The sequence below is a fragment of the Eumetopias jubatus genome, unplaced genomic scaffold, assembly GCF_037043125.1.
Source record: "Eumetopias jubatus isolate StellerSeaLion01/CBP00866 unplaced genomic scaffold, mEumJub1_p1.0 scaffold_7, whole genome shotgun sequence".
In the NCBI taxonomy this organism is placed as follows: Eukaryota; Metazoa; Chordata; class Mammalia; order Carnivora; family Otariidae; genus Eumetopias; species Eumetopias jubatus.
Window position 1 is genome coordinate 12698997 of NW_028274813.1, and position 4397 is coordinate 12703393.

Below are 4397 nucleotides of genomic sequence, written 5' to 3' on the forward strand. Positions count from 1 at the left end.
GCTTGCCAGTATCTCCCACAAAGAAGCTTACACATGTGCCTGGAGCCCCAATTTTCACAACTACCACCCGGGGGACACCTCCAGACTGCTCACCTCTGGTGGCCATTAGGGCTTACACTTGGGACCCCACAGGACTGTACAGACCTATCCACATAGTTTAAAAACTGCTGCCTTGAGGGTGTGGCTTCCAATCAGCCTGAATCTAGGTGCTGACACTAACAAGTCTTGGCACACCCTCAAATACTGGGAACTATTAAAAATGAAATAAGCTGCTTGGACCATCACAAAAGCTTGAGAGGCAACCAAGAGGTAGGGCAGGGGTGAACAACAAATTTCATCTCCTACAAGAAGCCACTCCTCAAGACTGAGAGGGCTGGCTGTTTCATCTAATGCTGGAAGCCAACACAGAGAGCCAAGCAAAATGAGAAACAGAGTAATATGTTTCAAATGAATAAACAAAATTAAAACCTCAGGAAAAAACCATAAAATGGAGATAATAAATTTACCTGATGAAGAGTTCAAAGCAATGGTTGCAAAGATGCTCACTGAACATGCGAGAAGAATGGAAGACAATAGAGAGAACTTGAACAAAGAGACAAAAAATATGGGAAAGTACCAAACAGAAGTCACAGAGCTGATGAATACACTATAGAAATTTCCTGACTTACAATGGTTCATCTTTTGATTTCTTGACTTTGCAATGATATGAAAGTGGTATGTACGTGATAGAAACCATAATTCAAATTCTGAATTTTGATCTTTTCCCAAGCTAGTGTATGCAGTACAATACTCTCTTGTGATGCTAGGTAGGAGCAGCAAGCCACAGCTCCCAATCAGCCACACAGTCACAAAGGTAAACAATGGATACACTTACAACCACTCTGTATCCCTAAAACCATTGTTTTTTCACTTCCAGTATGGTAATAATGACATGAGATATTCAACACTTTATTATAAAATATGCTGTTAGATGATCGATCATATTGCCCAACTGCAAGCTAATGTAAGTGTTCTGAGCACATTTAAGGTAGGCGAGGCTAAGCTATGATGTTTGGTAGGTTAGGTGTGTTAAATACATTTTTCAACTTATAATATATTCAACTTGCAATGGGCTTATCCAGATGTAACCATCTGCAGGACAGTTCAATAGCAGAACAGATGAAGGAGAAGAAAGGATCAGTTAATTTGAAGACTGGGCAGAGGAACTCACTGAATCAGAGCCTCTAAAAGAAAAAAAATTTAGGGGCGCCTGGGTGGCTCAGATGGTTAAGCATCTGCCTTCAGCTCAGGTCATGATCCTAGGGTCCTGGGAACGAGCCCCACATTGGGCTCCCTGCTCAGCGAGGAATCTGCTTCTCCCTCTTCCTCTGCCTCTCCCCACTGCTCCTGCTCTCTCTCACTCTGTATCTCTGTCTCAAATGAATAAATTAAAAAAAAATTAAAAATGAAGACAGCCTGAGACTTATGGGACATCAAAAGGACCAATATTTGCAGTATAGGTGACCCCGAAGGAGAAGAAAGAGGGGCAGAAAACTCATTTTAAAAAAAATAATTGCTGAGGGCTCCATTACCTTGGAGAGCTAAGTAGTGGGAGATCCTTTGGCCGCGGTGTGGGCCAGAGACCGAAAAACATAAACATTAAACATTGCAGCTGCCTCAGACTGCTGGGAATTTCAGGATGACAGACACTTCTGAAGCTGTTGCCAATTCTGAAGAGATGTTTGCCAGTAGATTCACAGAAGATGACAAGGAGTACCAGGAATACCTGAAATGCCCTCCTGAGTCCCCTCCAATCGTTGAGGAATGGAATAGCAGAGCTGGTGGGAACCAGAGAAATAGAGGCAATCGGTTGCAAGATAACAGACAGTTTAGAGGTAGGGATAGCAGACAGGGGTGGCCAAGTGACAACTGATCCAATCAGTGGCATGGATGATCCTGGGGTAACAATTACCTGCAGCACAGACAAGAACCTTACTACCCCCATCAATACGGACCCTATGGTTACAACCAACGGCCTCCCTATGGTTACTACTGATGGAAACGTCAGCAGCTTTTAGTAAAACCATTTCCTCTGTTAACATGACAAAAGTTTGTGTGTATCTTCTGTTGGTCATAGTTTTACATCTGAATTCAGAGAGTGGATTATTAATTTTTTGGAAAATGAGCTCTTACTAGAGATGTGATGGTTCAGTGTGCCCTAAAAAGGTTGTGCATTATATGGCCTGACTTCTACCTCAGATTCTTCTTTGTTTCATGACTTAATAGTGCTTTGAACTTGCCGTCTGTTTTCCTTGTTTGACCTACATGGGGTTCTGTCTTTGTTTTACACAGAAATAAATATTTTGCAGTAGAAAAAAAATAATTGCTGAAAATATCCCTAACTTCAGGAAGGAAACAGACATTCAGATCCAGGAAACCAAAAAAGTTCCAAATAAGACAAATCCAAAGAGACCCACAAGACACATTATAATGGAAATGTCAAAAGTTAAAAACAAAGAAAGAATACTGAAAGCACCAAGAAGAAGAAAAAAAATTGTTGCATACAGAGGAATTCCCAACGAGACTATATGCAGATTTTTCAGCAGAAGCTTTGCAGGCTAGAAGGGAGTGGCATGATACATTCAAAGTGCTAAAAGACACCTGGCTGGGGACCAAACACTACCTACAACAGGCAAAGAGAGCCTGTGCAAACAAATGAACTGAAGGGAGAAGAGGCCAGGACTCAAGAGCAGAGCATAGGCAGCACACATAGGAGACACTCCCTGAAGCACCAGCTGCTGTGGACAGGGGACACTGCACTGCAGGGCCCTACGGGACCTCTTCTCCATAAGGCCGTTACCTTCAAGAGCAAGAGATGCAGCTGACTTTTTTTTTTTTAAAGATTTTATTTATTTGAGAGACAGAGAGAGAGAGAAACAGCATGAGAGGGGAGAGGGTCAGAGGGAGAAGCAGGCTCCCCACTGAGCCGGGGGCCCAATGTGGGACTTGATCCCAGGACTCCGGGACCATGACCTGAGCCGAAGGCAGTCGCTTAACCAACTGAGCCACCCAGGCGCCCTACAGCTGACTTTCTTAACACAAAGAAACAGACACAGAGTTAGACAAAATGAGGAGACAGAGGAATATGTCCCAAATGAAAGAATTGGACCAAACCACAGCAAGAGACTTAAGTGAAACTTAAATAAGCAATATGCCTAATAGAGAATTTAAAGTAATAATCATGAAGACACTCCCTGGACTTGAAAAAAGAGTGGAGGACATCTGGGCACCCGGTGCCTCAGTCGGTTAAGCAACTGACTCTCGATTTTGGCTCAGATCATGATCTCAGGGGTGTGAGACTGAGCCTCATGTTGGGCTCCTCGCTCATTGGGGAGTCTGCTTGAGATTCTCTTCCTCCCTCTCCCTTTACCCCTCCCCTTCCCAAGCACACACTCTAATAAGTCTATCTCTAAAAAAAAGAGTGGAGACATCAGTGAGACCCTTAAAAAAGAGATAAAAAAGAACCAGAGATGAAGAACATAATACGTGAAATTAAAAATACACTGTATTTTTAATATAGAAGGCTTCTTCACTATAGAAGGCTACAGGAAGCAGAGGAATAAATTAATGACCTGGAAGACAGAGTTATGAAAAGTAACCAAGCTGAGCAAATGAGAGAAAAAGAACTATTCAAATTGAGAATAGCCTAAGGGGACTCAAGTGACTCCATCAAGCATAATAACATTCACATTATAGGGATCCCAGAAAAGAGAGCAGAAAATTTATTTAAAGAAATAATAGCTGATGGGGTGTCTGGGTGGCATAGTGAGTTAAGTGTCTGACTCTTGGTTTTGGCTCAGGTCATGATCTCAGGGTTGTGAGACTGAGCCCCACGTCAGGCTCCACATTCAGCATGGGGTCTGCTTAAGACTCCTTCCTTCTCCCCCTGCCCCTCCTCCCTTTCTAAAATAAATAAATATTAAAAAAATAGAAAAATAATAGCTGAAAACGTCCTGTATCTGAGGAAGTAAACAGACATCCAGATCTAGGAGGCACAGATTCCCCCCACCCCCACCACCAAAATCAACCTGAAGAGGTCCACACCAAAATGGCAAAAAGTGATGACAAAGAAAAAAATTTTATTTTTATTTTTATTTTTTTTAAAGATTTTATTTATTTATTTGACAGAGAGAGACACAGCGAGAGAGGGAACACAAGCAGGGGGAGTGGGAGAGGGAGAAGCAGGCTTCCCGTTGAGCAGGGAGCCTGATGTGGGGCTCAATCCCAGGACCCTGGGATCATGACCTGAGCCGAAGGCAGACGCTTAATGACTGAGCCACCCAGGCGCCCAAGAAAAAAATTTTAAATCACCAAAAGAAGACAGTTACATACAAGAGAAACCCCATGCAGCTATCAGC

The 4397-nt window shown here is 42.8% G+C and overlaps 1 pseudogene; it reads left to right on the forward strand.

Moving 5' to 3' along the window:
• The first annotated feature begins 1675 nt into the window (after window positions 1–1675).
• On the forward strand, window positions 1676–2137 carry LOC114207922 (RNA guanine-N7 methyltransferase-activating subunit-like protein pseudogene; annotated as a pseudogene).
• Window positions 2138–4397: the final 2260 nt, after the last annotated feature.